The sequence below is a fragment of the Triticum urartu genome, chromosome 1 (genome assembly GCF_003073215.2).
Source record: "Triticum urartu cultivar G1812 chromosome 1, Tu2.1, whole genome shotgun sequence".
NCBI lineage: Eukaryota > Viridiplantae > Streptophyta > Magnoliopsida > Poales > Poaceae > Triticum > Triticum urartu.
In genome coordinates, this window is record NC_053022.1 from 9,790,768 (window position 1) to 9,812,462 (window position 21,695).

Here is a 21,695-nt window from a genome sequence, read left to right on the forward strand (position 1 = left end):
CCGCCGGAGCATGGTCACGCGGAACCTGGCCCTCGCCGCCGCCAGCTTGGCCTCCTTCTCGAGCGCGGGCAACCCGTTCCAGGACAGGATCATCAGCCGCGGCCTGTCGTCCACCAGCCCCATGACGCTGCTGCAAGGATGATGTTTCTTCGCTTCCGTCGTGCTTGTGCCACGGCCTTTTCTCCTTGATGATGCACAGGCCGCTGCCGACCTCCGGGTATCGCTGGAAGTGTCAGCACAGGCCTTTTCTCTGGCAGCTGTCAGTGTGGAAAATCTCTGGAAAAAATATCTACCATGCAACGGGATAGAAGACTCCAAGCCTGAATCGTCTTCTGTTCCTAGCTACACAATGGGAGAGAAATGTCTTCCTCTTCTTTTGCGCGTCATGTATATACCAATGAAGTCATAATCAGTATCCCAACCACACTATTAACTGGTATATACAGCTGGACATGATCAACTAGTCGATCCCTTGCCCTCCTTAGTACTCTTAACAGAACAAACAAGTGCATCTGTGAATCTTTCATGGGGTACCCTGGTACATTTCATCGTTCTATTACCCTACAATCCTTAACTATCTTCTCCCTTGTTGCAGTTTTTGCAGTACATCATGTCCAGGGAGGAGACGATGGGTGCCAACCTTTCTCCTGTGGGCATCTCCAAGACATACAACCTCCTTTCCGTCGGCGAGGTGATCCTCTTGAGTGTGGTGTTGAAGCATACGAGTTGGGTTGCACCAGTAGCAAGGCTACAATTCACATCAACACTGGAACATACTATGTGACTGCCATCAACTACACCGGTTCCTACTTCTGGGTCATCGATACCAACTTCAATACCAGTAGCAGCTGCCCTCTTCCACTGTGGAATCACCTTCCTTACCTTGGATACTTTGGCAGAATTGATTCAGTTTCACCACCTGGCTTTCGGTATTTGGTCTCTCACTCTATGACATAGCATGTTTTGCTAATTGTTCGCGAGCAGTAACGGGTAATAGTGCATACAAGCCCATTGCTTGCCTGAGTGCCAACAATTCACATGTTTATGTCTGGGTGTCTGGTTCCATTTGTATGGTTGAAGATCTTGAACCTTATTGTGGATACCTGGCCAAAATTCCATTTGGTAACGAGTTTTCTCCTTATTGGCGAGATCTACAGAATGCAAGTTGGGCAGATATCACACAATTCATAAGTAAGGAGTTTACTGTTCGATTTCCTTATTTTTATTCAAGTGACTCGATGCCTTCTCGCTCTGACTCTGAGAAGTTGAGAAGGAACATCAATATATGCCTCAACAATTTAATCAGGTAATCACCCTGTGGTTCAATTTCCTCCCTAATTTAGTTTCTCTGCTCTCTACTTTTCTCAAGAATTAACGTGGGGTTGTTAAGCCCATCCGTAGTAGAGCACATACACACGCATCATTAATTGATCTTTTACTTTAACAGTTAAGATTAATGCTTAATTGGTTAGCAAAGATTGATTAAATTGATCATGCATGTTTTTTTAATTAATTATACTACATCCATGTTGGTCACAGGTCAGATTAGGTTGAATTAAAAACAGTAGTCCATGCAATGCATAGTCGAATTACATGGTGGCATGGTTCAAAGAAAGTCAAACCATGCTATGTGCAAATGGGATTTCCACTATCTAAGAACCTTGCTCCCTTCTAAATGCATTTCCTTACAATGGTATGATTTGCGGCTACTTCAAGGAGCAAATATCTGGTGCAAACATCATGAATTGGGCTCATGCTTTTTTCTGGAGTGAAGTGCACTTCTTAGATTGTGTGACTCAGACCTCTCTTGATCACTACTACACAACAAAGTTTGTTTTGGTTGTTGTGACCATATTATCTGCTATTGCAATCCCCAAGTTCTTTTTCGGTATGTGAGAATTATATGCTATTTTACTTCCAAACAAGAATGCACATGCTTTTAATCATCATGGCCACAATCTTGGGCATATGCATGCGGGCCTACACATGCATCTAGCTTACATCCTCTGTGAAACAAAGGAAAAGAAGATTGGATCGGCGCACCCAACATGGTGGCCTAGGGATGTATTTATATGGGTGCACTTGGGCACAGATTACAGGTAGTTACAGGAGATAAGTACAGGTATTAACAAACTCCTATATCCTAACAATATACAGTTTAACATCCCCGCTCAATCTGAACTTCCTTCACGAAGATTCAGATTGTATCTGTTTGAGACAAACGGTGCCTCAGCTAGTGGTTTGGTGAAGATGTCAGCAACCTGTTCCTTGGAAGAGATGAACCTAACATCCAATGCTTTGGCTGCGACTCTCTCACGAACAAAGTGGAAATCTACCTCGATATGCTTGGTCCTGGCATGAAACACTGGATTGGCAGACAAATAAGTGGCGCCCAGGTTATCACACCATAATATAGGAGGTCGTGGCATAAACACACCAAGCTCTCCAAGAACTGACTGAATCCAGATGACCTCTGCTGTGCCATTGGCAAGCGCCTTGTACTCAGACTCCGTGCTGGATCGTGAGACTGTGGCCTGCTTCCGTGAGCTCCAAGAGACAAGGTTAGGACCGAGAAAGACAGCAAACCCTCCTGTGGACCTGCGATCATCGCTGCATCCAGCCCAGTCCGCGTCAGAGAAGCAACTCAACACCATTGATGGAGACTTGCGGATGGACAGGCTCATACCACGAGTGTACTTGAGGTACCTCAAGATCCTTTTAGCTGCTGAAAAATGGACAATCGTAGGTGCATGGAGAAACTGACAGACACGATTCACAGCAAAGGAAATATCCGGCCTGGTCAACGTCAAGTACTGAAGAGCTCCAACCAGACTACGGTATGTAGTACTGTCATCCTGAGAGAGAGGTGCCCCACTATCTCTGCTGATCTTCTCACTTGAGGACATGGGAGTAGTGGAGATTTTACAATGTTCCATATTAGCACGGTGAAGAATGTCACCAATGTACTTCCGTTGAGAGAGCACAATCCCCCGTGGTGACGACTTCACCCCAACTCCAAGAAAGAAGTGCAAGGGACCAAGATCCTTGAGCGCAAACATGGCATGTAAGTCAGCAAGTAGCTTGGTCGTTGCAGCAGGTGAAGAGCTGGCCACAATGATGTCATCCACATAAACGAGCATAAACATGGTGACACCGCCATGATGAAAAATGAACAGAGATGTATCTGCTTCAGAGGCCACAAAACCAAGTTGAAGGAGACGTGAGCTTAACCGGGAATACCAGGCTCTTGGGGCCTGTTTAAGTCCATAGATAGCTTTGTTCAACTTGCACAGGAATCGAGGAGCAGCAGGATCCACAAAACCAGGGGATTGACACATATACACCTGTTCCTGAAGAACGCCGTGAAGAAAGGCATTCTGAACATCCAACTGGCGAAGACACCAACCTCGAGAGACAGCAATAGAGAGAACCAAACAAACAGTAACCGGTTTAACCACTGGACTGAACGTGTCATCATAGTCGAGACCATAGCGTTGCTCGAACCCTTTGGCGACAAGACGAGCCTTGTGACGATCAACAGTGCCATCAGCCTTGTACTTCACTTTAAAAACCCATTTGCAGTCGATGACGTTAACATGAGGTGGTGGTGGAACTAAGGTCCACGTACCATTGTGGCGAAGGGCATCAATCTCAAACTGCATCGCGGCACGCCAAGCCGGAGATGCCATGGCCTCACGGTGATCACGAGGTTCCCTGGAGACCAGAAATGCACGACGTGACGGATCATAGTTGATAGTGCCATCCGTACGACGAGCAGGTTTGCGCGTATGATCACGTGTGCGCGTGACCATTGCATGAGCAGGAGGCGGCGGAGCAGAGGATCCGGGAGCAGCAGCCGAGGAGGGAATCAGATCCTCCTGGGATCTCGTGTCGCCAGGTGACGCAGCGGGAGAATTTGGCGGCGATCCCGAGGGGGGAACAGACGCCGCATGCGCGCCTGTCGCCGAATCGGGCCGCCCCACCGACGGGCTGCCAGACACGTGGGCAGCAGCCAATGGCGGCTCGGACGCGGAGGGAGCCGGGCCAGTGGCGGGGCCCGCCACTGAGGGGGACAGGGCGTGCGGAGAAACGACCAGCCCATCGACGGCTGCCACGTGGGCCAATGGATGAGGTGCCTCCCCACGGGGGCCTGGCGAGTCGTTGTCGATCGCAGTTGCGTGATCCGAGGCCGGAACAGCTCCAGATCCTGTGCCCGGATCAGCTCCGGATCCTGCGCCTTGCTCACCTGGAATTTTCTGCGCCGGAGGGGATCCTGCATCCAGGTTAGACGACAGAGCAGATATACCATAGTTCATGTGGTCATGCGGGAATAAAAGGACAGTTTGTTCGGCAACGCGAGGTGGTATGGGAGAGGCAGAGGGGTTTGCAAACGGAAAAAAATTTCATCGAACGTGACATCTCTAGAGATATAAACACGAGCCGTGGGTAGATGGAGACACTTATACCCTTTGTGACCAATGCTGTAGCCAACGAACACGCATTGTTGGGAACGAAAGGCGAGTTTGTGTGTGTTGTAGGGACGCATGTTGGGCCAGCAAGCACAACCAAACGTACGAAGCGATGTGTAGTCTGGTTTGGTGTTGAACAATTTTTCCATAGGGTTAAGGTTGCCAATGACACGACTAGGTAAGCGATTGATAAGATAGCACGCGGAGAGATAGGCCTCATCCCAAAAGCGTAGCGGCATAGACGCATGTGATAGTAAAGAGAGCCCCATGTCAACAATATGACGGTGCTTCCTTTCAGCAGAACCATTTTGCTGGTGTGTGTGTGGGCAAGATACATGATGCATAATGCCAAGTTGACAAAAGAATGTGTTGCTAAGCTTCTCGTACTCCCCACCCCAGTCGGATTGAACGCATAAAATCTTGCGGGACAAAAGGCGTTGATCATGAGCAAGGAAGTCACGAAAAACATCAAACACATCACATTTTCTCTTGAGAAGATAAATCCACACAAATTGACTATAATCATCGATAAATGAGACATAGTACTGGAACCCACCAGATGATGTTTTGGCAGGTCCCCACACATCCGAAAAAATAAGTTCTAATGGGAAGGAAGAAACACTCGAGGATCTAGGAAAAGGAAGCTGGTGTGCTTTGCCTTGTTGACATGCATTACACACGTGGGTCATAGACCGACTGGAAGAAGCTAATTTATTGGATGATAAAACATGCTGAACGACTTGGGTGGAAGGGTGTCCAAGCCTCGCGTGCCAATCTTCTGCTGACAACCTAACTGACGAAAGGGCATGATGAGATGATGGCCGAATGGGGTAAAGCCCATTTTCACATCTGCCTTGAAGAAGAACCCTCTTGGTGATCAAATCCTTCATAAGAAAATGAGTAGGATAGTACTTTAGATAAGCATGATTATCAATAGCAAGACGATTGACAGAAAGAAGGTTTTTGTCAGCGTTAGGGACATGCAAGATATTGCGAAGTTGAAGATTAGCAGAAGGAGTGGGAAGAATTGCATGACCACGATGAGCTATGTGCAAACCTGATCCGTCAGCTGTGTGGATGCGATCTCTCCCTGGATACTTCTCCCGAATCATGAGGCGGTCCAGATCGCCGGTGATGTGGTCCGTGGCCCCGGTGTCGGTGAACCAGGCCGGGTCACCTAGGATGGAGGGCGGAGACGCAGCAGCAAGGCCGGCCATCTTGGATTGTGGCGGCTGGAAAGCATGGTTGTAGCGCTGGCCACACTCCCAGGCGTAGTGCCCCGGACCGCGGCAGAGCTGGCACTGAACGCGGTTATCACCGCGGTCACCGTAGTCACCGCGATCACCGCCGCGATTGCCACCAAAGTCGCCTTGTGGACGCGACCCACCGCCACTGCGGTTCCCGCGATCGCCGCCACGAGAGTTGTTGTTGTAGCCGCCGCGATCTCCAGAGTTGCCGTGGCCCTTGCCGCGGTAGTTGCCCTTGCCTCGATTGGAGTTGTTGGTGTTGCCGGCGGAGTCCCTTGCGACGTAGTTGACGGAGGAGCCGCCATGCTGAAGATGAAGACGAGCAGCGTTGTACTCGCGGCGCCGGTCGAAGGAGATCGCGTGGGAGTAGAACTCACCAAGCGTCATGCCATCGAGACGAGTGGTGTACGCGGTGATGAGAGGCTCGTAGTCGCTGTCGAGGCCAGTGATGATGTCCTCGTCGCGCATGGGGCGGTCGACAGCTGCAAGCTGATCGGCGTTGGCGCGGATCTTGGCGAAGTAGTCTGCCATGGAAAGGGTTCCTTTCCTGAAGACCGCCATGTCCATCTTGATCTGGATGATGCTGGTGCGGCAATGGATGGTGTACATCTCCTCAACGTGCGACCAGATGGCACGAGAGGTCTCCAACCGATGCACTTGCTGCAATACCTCATCAGACATAGAGGCGAGGAGGTAGCTGAGGACGATCTGATCCTGGCGGAACCAGGTGGCATACTCCGGGTTGGCGGCGCGCTCCCCCTTTTCATCGGGATCCAGAAGCTTGGGGGGAGCTGGCAGAGTGCCATCGACGTAGCCCGTGGCGCCGGCGATGCGAAGAGGGGGAAGAACTTGAGCCTTCCAGAGGAGAAAATTGGAGGTGGTAAGCTTGGCGGTGATGAGGCTAGCGGAAGGAGGGGGAACAGCAGAGGCCGGCGGCCCATTGAAGGCGGCGGGCAGGGAGAGCGTGGTAAGGGCGGCGGAAGAAGAAGCGGAAGCTGTAGGGGAGCCCATGATGCGATCAAGCAGGTAGGCCTGATACCATGTGAAACAAAGGAAAAGAAGATTGGATCGGCGCACCCAACATGGTGGCCTAGGGATGTATTTATATGGGTGCACTAGGGCACAGATTACAGGTAGTTAAAGTACAGGTATTAACAAACTCCTATATCCTAACAATATACAGTTTAACATCCTCGACTTGTTGTGCAGTACTGTGCAGGTTCTTGTTGGCACCCCTGGCTGTATGGATATTCCTAGCCTACAAGTACATGAAAACAAGGATCATAATTGATGCAGTTGAGAAGTTCCTCAGGATTCAACAAATGATTGGCCCGGCGAGGTACTCCTACACAGATATAGTTGCAGTCACAAGCCATTTCAGAGATAAATTGGGCCAAGGGGGCTACGGCTCCGTGTTCAAGGATGTGCTACTCCCAGGTGGTGTCCATGTCGCCGTCAAGATGCTAGAGGGCAACTCAAAGTGCAATGGAGAGGATTTCATCAGCGAGATCTCCACCATTGGAAGGATCCACCATGTCCACATGGTGCGTTTAGTGGGGTTCTGCTCGGAGGAAATGAGAAGGGCCTTAGTCTACGAGTACATGCCCCATGGTTCTCTGGACAAGTACATCTTCTCTGCCGAGAAGAGCTTTTCTTGGGACAAGCTAAACGAGATCGCTTTGGGCATTGCCAGGGGGATCAACTACTTACATCAGATTCTGCACTTTGACATCAAGCCGCACAACATCCTTCTCGACAGCAATTTCGTCCCAAAGGTCGCCGATTTTGGACTTGCAAAACTGTACCCAAGGGGCGACAGTTTCGTGCCTTTGAGCGCCATGCAGGGAACCGTCGGCTACATAGCCCCCGAGATGATATCCCGGAGTTTTGGTGTCATATTCAGCAAGTCTGACGTGTACAGCTTCGGGATGTTGCTGCTGGAGATGGCCGGCGGCAGAAGGAACGCTGATCCAAACATGGGGTCCTCAAGCCAGGCTTACTACCCATCATGGGTGTACGACCGGCTGACTTGGGAAGAAGCTGGTGAGATTTCTCATGTTGCTGCCGACATGCATGAGCTGGAGAAGAAACTATGCATTGTCGGATTGTGGTGCATTCAGATGAGGTCTCGTGATCGGCCAACGATGGGCGAGGTCATAGAGATTCTGGAGGCCGGGGCTGATGGCCTGCAGATGCCTTCGAGGCCGTTTTTCTGTGACGAAGGGCACATCCATGTGGAGGACTCTTACCAGTTCACTTCTGAGCTGACGGCGGTCTCAGAGGAAGATTTAACCGCAGTGTCAGAGGAAGACGATATGTGAGGTATATATACAATTTGTGGTACTAATTTATTATGTGTGCACGTATATGTATGTATCATGGAGTGATGCACTTATCTGTAGAAGTTATGGTTGTAACAGTACCAACCCAGTATAAATGCTTTCTGTCAGAGCAACTTCAAATAAGCTTGAAATCTTACATCCATCTATTGGCTATTTGTTTGTTCGTTAATCTCGATAAATTCGGATGCAAAATATTGCTTGAACAGTAATTGTATTTCATTCTGCTGGCAGTTGGATGAACATTATCACTGAGAAGCTAGCTTGCATCCGTTTTTTCTTATGCATATGAATGATTCATAAAACTGTTGGTCTCCAATTTCATCACGAACTTATTGAAATGCAGCTTTAGTTTACAGCAACATCAGTCCAGATTTGAGTTTCGAGATGCATAATTGGCATTATTGTGGGAGAGTCCCTCATTCTCCCCTTCAGGATTGTGCACCCGCAAGTGCGCGAAGACATAGATAAATTGTTCCTTTTTTCCTTTTTGCTGCTAAGAAATCGCCGCGGTCATGTTGTGTTTGATAACCAGAGCCACAGGCCACAGCTGATCTTCTTACATGTTCTCTTCAATGGTAGGCAGGAAAAATATATTTCCACCTCTGATTTAATGGAACCCCTTGCTGTGTTGTAGTGGCTGCATAGACTTGCTGCAACCCAGTCCTGCCACTCTTGTGCGTGTGCATGTGCGGTGAGGGGCGCCGCGTGGAAATTCCAGTAACACTAACGTTGGCCAAGTCTGAAGAATGTGTGGACACTGTCAGTTACCCAGTAGATGGGGCAGAAAAGTCTTGTGTTCTTTTATTTATAGAGGAAAGGCACAGGCCGAGCCCGAGAAAAGGCTCGAACCTTGTCCGGCTTTGAATTAACAAAGCCATCAACCGGCCAGGATTACAACAAGGTACAGCAAACATAAACAAAGCAGCAGATACATGGCGCAGAAGCAAGGCTAAAATACTACGGCCAAAGAAGAAAGGCAACAACTTGGGGCCAAACAGAGAGCTTGATGGGGTCGTGCCACAGGAAATGGGGCTTGCTCCCTCTAGAGCAAGCAAGAAGAAATAGGCACCGAGCGCGACCATTAGTCTAAGCCAGCTACCGGGAACACAAGCCGCAGCCTACAGCAAGAAGCATGCCGAAGACACTAGCCTCTGAACGGGAGCACCCCAGGAAGACACGACGAAGAGTTGAGCACCACAGTCACCATGATAGCCGGACCTCGCCAAGGACACCATCCCTCATCCGCCGACACGTCCAAGTCGCCATAGAGGGGACCACTATCCCCTCTCGCCCAGGCCAAGGGCGTCGACATGCCGGACTGACCGGACCACACAGCGAGGAGGGCACGGTGACATGAAGAGGAAGCCGACCGCCATGGCGAAGCGACTCCACTGAAGAGAGAAACGCCGCCATCAAGAACGCCAAGAACGCGCTGCAGCTATCCCACCTCCCCGCGGACCCAAAGCGGCGCCTTCAAGAATGTGACGGAGCCGGGCACCGCCGCCGCCCAACCAAAGTTGTGGGTTTTCACCCGGGTGCAGGGGAAGGACGAGGGGGAGGAAGCTGGATCTCGAAGCCGCCTTCAAGAAGGAAACAACGCCTGGAGCGCCGCCGGCGTCGTGGCCGCCGCAGCCGGCCAAGAAATTACTCCGATCCAGAGCTCCCAACCCCACATCCGCGCAGTCAGCCACCGGATCCGGCCGGACTGACAAGGAGGAAGCAGCAGCACGGGGGCGCCGTCTTCAGATCTGGCGAAGGAGAGCAGCCGGGGATCCCTCCACGCGGCGCCCACATCCACTGCCGACTCGCCGCCCGCGCGGCCGAGGTGAGGCGGCCTTCAACACCGGCGAGCACCGCCCGCCGCCAGGACGACGCCACCCTCACCAGCAGAGGCCGCTGCCTCAAACCCTAGGCCCGAGCCCGAGCAACGTCGCGGCCGAGGGCCTCTCGCCGCCACCCTCATCGGTGGCCACGCGGGGGACCCGGCGGCCGTCTCCGGTAGCGGCGAGGGAAGGTATCGAGAGGGGGGGAGGCGGACGGGGAGGTTGGTCGCCCCCGAGTCGGCCTCGAGAGGGCGACGTGAGGGAGCGGGAGGGTGGGGGGGGGGGGGGGGGAAAAAAAAAGTCTTGTGTTCCAACTCCAGCAATGCTGATATGGTCCCGAAGCTGCTACCCTTGCTGTCCACTGCTTTGTACTAGTGGCAAGTGGTAGCCCCTGTCACAATCTGCCTTCTTGGCAGTGCACATGTCATTAGAGGAATAAATAGAGTAATTTTATTTTAAGTTTGAAATGTATAATTGCTTATCTATTTATTTATTATTACTCCTGGATGCAAATTCCAATGAAAATAAATGTGTGAACCAGTCCTTGGAGGGATTGTCTTTTTTTCTGTGATGGCAGAGATGAGAAAACAACACGATTATTTTCTTTTGTAGAAGTAAATAAGTTTGCAGACAAAAAGGAACTTTGCATTATTGGATGAACATTCAATCAACATCAGTGAGAAGTAACCTACATCCCGATTCTGATAGACCAAAAAAATGTATATATCAATTCATCACAAATTCATCGAATGCACTCTTTAGTTTACAGCAGCATAATTCCAGATTGAGTTCCCAGCAGCATATGGCCATGAACGAAGTTCACCATGCTTGCTGAGTAGTGAGGAGTACATACTTGTAGATTGCGAAGTACTCAGACTGAAAAACCCGAAAGATGGATCAGCTAAGAAGCGCTAGTACCCCTGAAGAACCGGTCACATCAGGTACAGGCATGCATTGCATCCGTGCTTAATATGTGCTCTTTGTACAAGATCTATGCTGAAGCTTGTGCCCATGGAAGCTGATATTGCAGCAGAATATTCATTTCAGAGCATAATATGGAAGAAGACGTCATGCGTTGGCATTGCTGTGGAGCCTCTCATGTTCTCCCCTTCAGCCACTAACTGTACACTGCAAGTCCGCCGACTCACAGTTCTTTTATTGTTTGCAGATAAGAAATCATTGTAGGCACGAAGATATACATCTGCCTTTAAGAATCCAACTGTGCAGCTGACTTTACATGTCATCTTCGATCGAAGGCAGAAAATAACTCATAACAAGGATACAGCTGAGCTTGCCTGACAGGGGAGAATCTGATAATAATTGCAAATCCAGTCAGTCAGTCAAGGGAGTGAAGGAATCTCTTTCTGGTCATAAATTAAAAAGAAGAAGAAGAATGAATCTGTATCTTTTCAAAACCCACCTAATTTAGGATAACTATGTTGGCCCAGATTTGACGCCGAGTACTTTCCGGCGACAGCGATGACCGATGACGGACGACAACGAACCAACTCGCTGACTGAACTCAGCGAAGTTCCTTTACGCCGAGATGCACCGCAGTGCAAAGCTAGCCACACCAAGCAAGCTAGCACACAGGTGGATTGATTCCTTGAGAAGCTTGTACGTGGAACTAGCTTTAAGCTACTCCCTCTGTCTCAAAATATAAAAACGTTTTTAACACTACGCTAGTGTCAAAAATGTTCTTATATTATGGGATGGAGGGAGTAGCTATCAACTTGCCGTGCGCCAAGACGGCTGCGTACTAAACTCTCGAGAAACTCACGCACGCGAGACCGGCGTATTGCCACAGGCTCGTATCGAGCCTGTCTGAATTGTATTACTTCACAACTCACGGTATTGTTTACAGGGGGTCTACATGGGTATAAATATCAGCTAGGCTGCCGTAGTTCCTAGACCGAATCAGCCAAGAATACTAATCCTACAAGGATGCTAATTGGTGCACTAGTTGAACACGTACACACACATGTAGTCGGACTGGACGTTGGGTTTACTTCCAACAAACTAGTCAAGTATGAAAGACTGAACCACACATCCTTTTTCTTCGATAAACTTTAAACTAAGGAACATTCACATATGGGAAACTATTACTTATTTATGTGATCGACCCTACCAGTTCTGTCCTATGGAGTCAGGTGACGATACGCATAAACATGCAGAAAGATCATGCTAGATTAAGTTGACAAGCTCGTAATAAATTCACAGTACTAGGAGCTACTAATTGTTCAATTTTGCCAATATAAAACAAGGTTCTTAAAAAAATACTGTGTCTATGCACAAAAAGAGTGGAGACGAAACACCAAAGCCTGACCTTGGAGCAATGACGATGTATCACCTAATCCTTTCGACAAGTCCTTTCTGCATCAGGGCAACTGTAACATTCCTTATGTGGCTAATCTCCATTAAATCATCGCTGCATTCATCTGAATCTCTCTCCTGCCGGAGCTTCTCTATCAGCTCTTCTGATGTGTCTTTTAGACCTAATTTCTCAAGGGCTGCAAGATGTTCGATACCATCAGGAAGAAACCTTAGGTCAAGACAGTCTCCGAACCATAGCTTAACGAGGTTTTGCATCGCGCCCTCCTCTATTCCAACTTGGTTGAGCTGTGCCGCGCCCCATATCTCTAGATGCCGAAGTTCTGGAAATGACCCTGCGTAAAATTCCAACCTCTTCCCTTCAAAAGCCTTTCTTAGCATAAGAGAGCATAGGCCATGTAACACGTGTAGACAGGAAAAGGTTTCCTCATCAATATTGGAGAATACCAGTTGCAACCGAGTGAGGCTATTAAGGTGTGACCAAGAAGAGAAAAGTTGAGGCATCATTGTTTTTCCTAACTGCCCTACTAAACCAAGCCCAGAAAGGGTTGCAGGTAAATATAGCCCTTCCAGCTGCAGCACCTCATTCTCAGCTGCAGCGACAATTTCGAGATGAACAAGATGACTCATTCTGGTGATAGCATTGGTTAAATCAGCAGAGTGTTCACTTCTCACATTGCAGACACCGAATGTTCTTAGCTCTGTCAGAGCAGCAACTTCACGGAGAAACTCTGGAGTGGCTTTGACGGAGTGAAGAGCCCGCAGTCCTGCCAAGTGCTGCATGCCACTAGGCACCTTGACCCGAGCTACTCCAAATGCATCCAAAGTACATGCATACAGGTATCTTAACTTCTGAAGCTTTACAACACTCTTTGAAAAGTACGTCAAGTTAGAATCATAAGCATCCAAGATTTCCAAGTTTTGTAACCTACCCAATGCTTCAGGCAGGCTTTCGATCTCGGTATCTCTAAGACCCAAATAACGCAGATTAAACAAGTCGAATACCTCATTTGGCAGCATTTTGATACCAGTACCTTGCAGTTCCAATATACACAGCAAATTTGAAGTTGTTAGGATAGGCTTTAGATAGTCAACATTGATATAATTCTCAAATACATGGAGCGTGCGAAGCTGTGTTGCACCAGATAGGCTCAGTTGTTCAATGTTTCCCCCTAGGATTGATATGCGACGTGCACCCACTAAACAGAACGCCCCAGTACCACTAGAGCCGTTATAAACTGTACCAAAGCATTCCTCTTTGGCTTTGTTGAGTGCAAGAAGGCGAATGACATCATGCATCCGACATTGTTTCAGTCGTCCGGCAAAATTCCTTTCCACTACCTGCTGTAGGCTTCGGTTCACAAGCTCAGCCAAGTATCCCTCTGCCACTTCCTCCAATGTTTTGCTCTCTTCTTTTCCCATGATAAACCCTGCCGTGATCCACTGCCTCATTGTCTTCCTCCTCTTTAATATATAATCTTCTGGGGACAATGCACAGTGTAGGAAACAATTCTTCAAATCATATGGAAGGTCCTCCACGCTGACCTTTAGGATCAAATGAGCATCAGGGATCACATCTTTCGCCAACTGTGAATCCAAACCTGTGTACACATCCTCCCATTCAGCGGAAGTTGGGAGTTTGCGGGAGAGTAGGCGGCCAATGCATGTAATAGCAATAGGCAAGCCTTGACACTTTGCTATGAACTTCCGAGCCAATTCCTATAGGTCTAATGGGCACTCTCTGTCTTTAGCATCCCCAAAGGCTCCTTTGCAAAATAGCAGCCATGAGTGATGCTCTTGTCGCGGTTCCAGGTGAATTGCAAATGTAGACTCCCTAGTTGTCAACACTGCCTGCTTTCTTGATGTAATAATGTTGGGTTGTGTGTGTGCGTGTGTGGCCCATAGGCCCACTAGTGTACATATATATTGTACCCATACCTGTACCAAGTAAGAGAGAATTCCAGAATTTTCCCAAAAGATAACATGGTATCAGAGCATCAGGGGGAGGCGCTTGGTCCTGGAGGTCGCCGGCAGTAAATCGGCGGCGTGGGGCGGAGCTCCGGCCTCTGGGGGCGTGAGTACAGGCGGAGAGTAAGTTCCAGGCAGGGGCAGACGGGCACCAGGCCCAGGCGGAGGAGTGCTGCCCAGGCAGAGGTGCTGTTGCAAGGTGTGCGGAAGTGCGGAGATAGCGGTTGGCAACAAGGGCAAGTGCAGCAAGCTACGGCTGCGGAGGAGAAGCTGGTGAGGTGTGTCTCGTGAAGGAGAAGCTGCAGGTGTGGTGTGCAGCCAGGAGGGAGAGGCGCCCCTTGGATTGGATCTGGCTGTGTATAGGGCAGGGGACGTTGTGTTGCTCAGGAAGAGGTGAGATTTGGCAGCAGTGTACACACACGTGCAGGGATTGGAAGCTCGTGTGGTGCTGCATCTGAAAGTTTCATTTCACTTGGTGAGGAGAAGATTTGGGCAAGGGAGGAGTTGACTTCCTGTGAACAGAGTGAGGTGCAGTAGCGAAATCAGCTGTTAGTGCTCCTCATCTCCAAGTTCAAGGTGGAGCAACGATGGGGGAAAACCAAGGAATTGAGAAAGTGCTTGAGAAACTAGCTCAACTTATTACGACAAAGGTGAGCGACGCATCACCTTCAGGCAATGCGATTGTCGCTCAGCCGGAGTCGATTCAGAAAATAGAATTGATGCCGAATGAAATCAAATTGGAGGGCGTCAAAAATTATTTGAGCTGGTCAAGGAGGGCATTGCTGATCTTGAAAACAAAGGGACTTGAGAGCTTTGTTAATGGAGAAGCACTTGAGCCATTGGACAAGAAATGTGCAGAATGGAGGACTTGGAGTACTACCAATTCCCTGATTGTGGCATGGATATTAAATTCCCTATCTCCAACCATCGCTACAACAGTTGAGACAATATCAAGTGCAACTGAGGTATGGAAAACTCTTTCAAAATTGTACTCTGGGGAGGGTAATGTGATGTTGATGGTTGAGGCAGAGGAGAAAGTGAGTGATCTGAGGCAGGGGGAGCTTTGTGTGATGGAGTATGTTGCTGAGTTGCAACATTTGTGGGCTGATCTAGATCACTATGATCCCCTTGATTTACCTCATGCAGAATGCATATCCGAAGAAGTGGATTGAGCACAGACGTGTGATACAATTTCTTAAGGGTCTCAACTCTGAATTTGAGGGTCGGCGTGCTACTATGTTCCATCAGCCTACTCTCCCTACTTTGGAGGAAGCAATAGTTGCTATTGCACAAGAGGAGGTCAGGCTGAAGGTGATGAAAAGCAATATAGTAACTCCATCTCGACCCGCCTTCATAGTAACCAGGAACAATGAGACCAGAGAGTGTTTCAATTGTGGTGAGGTGGGACACTTGAGTCGTGATTGTGATGCCCCGCGCAAGCCAACCCGTGGGCGGGGGAGAGGAAATGACCGAGGCCGGCCAAGAGGATTTAGAGGTGGAGTTAGAGGTCGAGGATATATGATTGGCCACAAAGCAAATGTGGCGGTCCAAGACGAGCAATCGTATGACAAAGTTCAGGTCTCCGCAAAAGAGTTAGAAGAGTTGAGGAAACTAAAAAAAAGAATGGAGAGTATGGGTGGTAAAGACCAAAGGGACTCCACATTTGGTGATTTTGCTCACTTTGCCAATGCTAATGAAGGTAGTTGTGATCATACATCTACATTATCGCTAGTGTCACAACCAGATTGGATTCTGGACTCCGGTGCATCTAAACATGTCACGAGTACATTGAATGTGTTTGAGTCATATACTGAGTATCCACCCACACATAAAGAAACTATACAAACAGCCGATGGCACCTCACGGCCCATTAAAGGTGTTGGTACAGTGCAATGCACACCTCTTATTAAACTTCAGTTTTGCATGTTCCTGCTTTTCCAATCAACCTTATGTCAATGAGTGCTTTGATTGATGACTTGGATTGTCGGATAACCGTTGACCGAAAAATATGTCTAATTCAGGAGAGGCGAGCAGGGAGGAAGCTTGGGACTGGAACCAGGCGTAATGGGCTATGGTACATGGATCATGAGGTGCCAGATAACGCATTGTGTACCGTGCTGGCAGTAATGATGGGAGAGAAAGAAGCTACAATGATGCTTTTTCATTGTAGAATGGGGCATATGTCTTTTGATAAAATGACTAAGGTCTTTCCTGATGTAATGTGTGGGGTGGATAAGAACAAGCTTTTGTGTGATGCTTGTGAGTTTGGCAAACACACAAGGACATCTTATGTGAGTAGAGGGATTAGGAGTATATCTCCTTTTGTACTCATTCATTCAGATGTGTGGACATGTCCTGTTATCTCTGTTAGTGGAATGAAGTACTTTGTTACATTTATTGACTGTTACTCTCGCATGACATGGATATACCTTATGAGGCACAAGGATGAGGTGTTCAAGTGTTTTCTGGATTTTTATGCTTATGTGAAAAATCAATTCAACACACAGATCCAGATTATTCGGACAGATAATGGGACAGAGTATGTGAACAAGGAATTTGGTTCTTTTATGTCATCACATGGTATATTGCATCAAACCTCATGTCCAGATACACCTCCTCAGAATGGAGTGGCAGAAAGGAAAAATCGTGACATCTTAGAGGTGGCTCGATCATTGATGTACACGATGAATGTACCAAAATTTTTGTGGAGTGAGGCTGTAATGACAGCTACATATCTCATCAACCGCATGCCATCCAAAGTGGTTGGGATGAAGACTCCATGTGAAATGCTGCTAGGTGAGAACAAGTTTGTGGTCCCACCCAAAGTTTTTGGATGCACTTGTTTTGTTAGGGATCATAGACCCTCGGTGGGGAAGCTAGATCCACGTGCAGTGAAATGCATCTTTATTGGATACCCTTCTGGACAGAAAGGCTACAAGTGTTGGAGTCCTAGTGAGCGACGCACATTTGTGAGCATGGATGTAACATTTAGAGAATTTGAGCCATTTTATGGTGAGAAGACTGACCTCGGCTCGTTGTTTGATCTTGAAACCCCTCATGTTGACGGTGATGGTCAAAAGGGGGAGCATTTACCAAATACTGAGAACGATGAAGTAAGGAGGTCAAAGGTAGTAATTGGTTCCATTCCATGCCCAATGAATGAACCAACATGTGAGAAAACATGGAGAAGGGAAAATGAAGAAAAAACCTACAAGTGTATACAAGGAGAAATACAAGGAAGGTGCTCACAGAGCAGCAACAACCCTTAGAGATTGTTGAGATCCAGCCTTCGGAGCAGCAGGTACAACCAACAGTACAACAAGGAGACCCTGGAATAGTTGAAATTATTAATCCCTCTATGCCAACAACTGATATACCGTGTAGCACACCCGCTCCATCTGGGACAGATAGCTATCGTGAATTGCCAATTGCCTTACGAAAAGGAACTCGGGCTAAGGCTGGAAAGCCTCCATCAAGGTATGGCTTTGAGCATGACATGAGAAACTATGTTTCTTATGAATCATTGTCCCCTGCATATAGAGCTTTTGTTGCATCACTACAATCAGTGGACATTCCAAAGGATTGGAAAACTGCAAAGCAGGACCCAAAATGGCATGAGGCCATGATGGAGGAGTTGAATGCACTTGAAAAAAATAAAACTTGGGAACTTGTACACCTTCCTGAAGGAAAAAAACTTGTTAGTTGTAAATGGATATTCACGGTGAAGCAAAATTCAGAAGGGAAGATCGAAAGGTACAAGGCAAGACTAGTTGCCAGAGGATACAGCCAAACTTACGGGATTGACTATGATGAGACATTCGCACCGGTGGCAAAGATGAACACCGTGAGGATTCTAATCTCGTGTGCAACTAATTTTGGGTGGCCTCTGTATCAACTAGATGTTAAGAATGCTTTCTTGCATGGTGACCTACATGAAGAGGTGTATATGGAGATTCCACCTGGTTTCTCTACTCCTAGAACTGCGGGAAAGGTGTGCAAATTGAGGAAGTCCTTGTATGGGCTCAAGCAGTCTCCACGAGCGTGGTTTGATAGGTTTAGGCATGTTGTATGTGATATGGGGTACAAGCAATGCAATGGTGATCACACTCTATTCTATCGACACTCGGACTGTAGAATTACAATTCTTGCAGTATATGTGGATGATATTATAATCACAGGAGATGATGATGTGGAGATATTGCGACTGAAGAAGAACCTGAGAAAGGAGTTTGAGGTGAAAGATCTTGGCCAACTTAGATACTTCCTCGGGATTGAAATTGCAAGGTCTCCAAAAGGCATAGTTCTCTCTCAAAGGAAGTATGTTCTGGACTTACTTAGTGATACGGTTATGCTTGGATGTCGGGCTGCATCAACTCCTATTGATCAAAACCACAAGCTTTGTGCACAGGCAGGAGAATCAGTGGATAAGGAGAACTACCAAAGGCTTGTTGGGCGACTCCTATACTTATGCCATACACGGCCTGATATTGCCTATGCGGTGAGTGTGGTAAGCAGATATATGCATGATCCTAGAAGTGAACATCTAGATGCAGTACACCATATATTACGCTATCTAAAAGGTAGTCCAGGGAAGGGGTTATGGTTTAAGAAGAATGGCCATTTGAATGTAGATGGCTACAGTGATGCCGATTGGGCGAGTTGTCTTGATGACAGAAGATCTACTTCAGGGTATTGTGTGTTTGTTGGAGGCAACCTTGTGTCATGGAGAAGTAAGAAGCAATCAATTGTATCTAGATCGACAGCCGAAGCAGAGTACAGGGCCATGTCACTAGGCCTTAGTGAAATGTTGTGGGTAAGAAATCTTCTATCAGAACTAAAAGTGCTGAGAAAGGGCCCTTTGAAGGTGTGGTGCAATAATAAATCGGCTATTAGCATAGCCAACAACCCAGTCCAACATGATAGAACAAAGCATGTGGAGATTGATCGCTTCTTTATTAAAGAGAAACTCGATGAGGGTATAATAGAATTAAAGCATGTAAGCTCAGGGAATCAAGTGGCGGATAGCCTAACTAAGGGTTTAGGAGCAAAGGAGTGTAATTTGGCATGTAACAAGATGGGAATGATAGATATCTATCATCCATCTTGAGGGGGAGTGTTGGGTTGTGTGTGTGCGTGTGTGGCCCATAGGCCCACTAGTGTACATATATATTGTACCCATACCTGTACCAAGTAAGAGAGAATTCCAGAATTTTCCCAAAAGATAACAAATAACAACTCGGCCAGTACAATTAGATTTTGGGAAGATATTATTTATCTCCGACCACAAGCGCTTAGCCCAAACATCATCCAGGACCAAGATATACTTTTTACCTTGAAGGTAGTTGTGGATGGACTTTGCTAGGCCTATCATCTCAATGTTGGCGACATCAACTGCGATGCCGAACTGGGCGGCGATCCTCAATACGATAACTCTCTGACACAGCTACCCATGCTGGGGCATCGAAATCCACTTTCACAGTGTTGTACACATGATCAACCAGAGTGGTTTTACCAACACCAGGCATCCCCCACACCATGGTTACTTTTCTGTTGCTCTGCTCCAGTCCATGACCCCCTCCGGTCAGCCACCGTATCAACCTCTCCTTGTTCTCTTCGATCCCCACAAGATCCTCATCCCTCGTAAAGTGCAAAGCTTGACCTTCTCTCATCGATCTGCCAACACAAGCAGATATGTCGGTTACGGCATAATCCGTCTTCCTCCGGCTGGCATCCTGCAGCTGGGATTCGATTTCTTGGAGCTTGGCTGCCAGGCGGCGCCATGTCTAAGATGTCTTGATATGCTTGAGCCTCTTCTTCATCTTGTAGGTGAACTCATCGACGACGTCCTCGATCTGGAAGGCGAGGCCCCTGACCTCGCGGACGAAGATGGCAGTGGTCTTGTCGGTGTCCTTGAACCGCTCCACCTCGTGCAGGTAGGCCTGCATGCTCTCCAGCTCCGTCTTGGACTGGCGGATCTTGCCAAAGAGGCCCCTGAGGGCGGTGGCTTCCTTGCCGAGCAGCGCCGCGCCCAAGATCACCGCCTCTTTCGCCAGCGCCGCGCCAAGCATGACCACCAGCTTCCCGGCAACAGATTCTGCCATGGTTGTTGAGGCTTTGAGCTCAGTTGTAGATGATTCTTGCTATCGGAGGAGCAGGATTATTCTTGCTGCAGTATCGGAGGAAGAGGACGTACGAATGATTTGGTGGTAACGTTGGCTACAATGGGTGATTTAATTTATTCTAAAACAAAATTCTGTCAAAAAACTTTAGAGTTTAGACGCAAATGGACAAATTATTGGACGAGTTTATTCTAAAACAAAATTCTGTCAAAAAACTTTAGAGTTTAGACGCAAATGGACAAATTATTGGACGAGAACTTCAATGTTCTCGGTTCTCCGCTATATTATATTATATGTGTTCTATGAGAAAAAAACAAAAAGAGAGGTAGTGTAGCCAGCTGATTTTCCGCCCCTCCTCCCAACCCTAGCCGCCCCTCCTCCTCACCCCCCCCCCCCCCCCCCTCCCCTCCCCTCCCCCCCCCCTGAGGTAGCCGCCGGGCAAGCCCGGGGCGCCAAGGATGGTGGCGGCGGGGCCTCCGTTGCCTTGCCTCTACGTGGGGAACCCCAGATCTGGAGTGGCGGCTCCATTGGCAAGGCACGGCCGCCTAGCAGCCGTGTGGGCGGTGGATCCAACGTCCCGGCCGCACGGGCGGCGGGATCCGGTGGTCGTTGGCGGCCGGCGGCGGCTTCTGCGGCCGTCGGTGCGCCTCCCCTCCTACCCTGTTTGGCGTGCGGGCCAGGTTGGGCCGCGCTTCCTCTTGGTCGCCGGTTTTGTACAGGAGGCGCTGCTGGTGGCGGGGATCTAGTTCGGGCGAAATCCCTGGCCGGCCATGACCGGCCGCGCCGACGGCGACGCCTGAGGGCGTCGTTCCCCTCTTTGAAGGCGTCGGTATGGACTGATCTCCTCACTTCCCCTTCCCCTAGGTTTCCCGGGAGAAAGCCCTAACTTTGTTGGGCGGCGGCGCTCACAGCGCCGTTCCCTTCTTGAAGGCGCCACTTTGGGAACCTTGGGTTGGGTGGCGCTTGTGGGTGGTGGAAGACGACGGTGGTGCGGCCCTATCCTACCATGGATTTACGTCTGTTGCTTGGAGATGGACTCGCGTAGGTGGAGGTCGTCGTCTGGCGTCGTGGTGGCGTCAATGGCGGAGGACCTGCCAAGGCTCGCTTAGGTGGAGGTCGTCGTTTGACGTCGTGGTGGTGTCAATGGCGGCGGACCTGCCAAGATTGTCACCTCAATCTGCTCTGAAGATGGACTAGTGGAAGATGGCGGCGATGACACATGTGAGTGCGTCGGACCGGTTTGAGCCCCGGACCCGGCAAATGGCTCGGTCGGGGCCTCCGGCTTTAGATGTTAAGCTTAGGTGAGAGGTCTGGGTATGTGGCCCAGCTTGCACCCCTTCATCATTTGAATAGGAGTAGCGGCAGATATTGCCAGGATGGCGGATTCAGGCATATT

General features: G+C 48.8%; 2 pseudogenes; one reads left to right on the plus strand and one right to left on the minus strand.

Annotated features, from left to right (window-relative positions):
* The first annotated feature begins 525 nt into the window (after positions 1 to 525).
* LOC125533168 lies at positions 526 to 8,178 on the plus strand (annotated as a pseudogene).
* A 4,049-nt stretch (positions 8,179 to 12,227) lies between these two features.
* Positions 12,228 to 20,281, minus strand: LOC125533278 (annotated as a pseudogene).
* Positions 20,282 to 21,695: the final 1,414 nt, after the last annotated feature.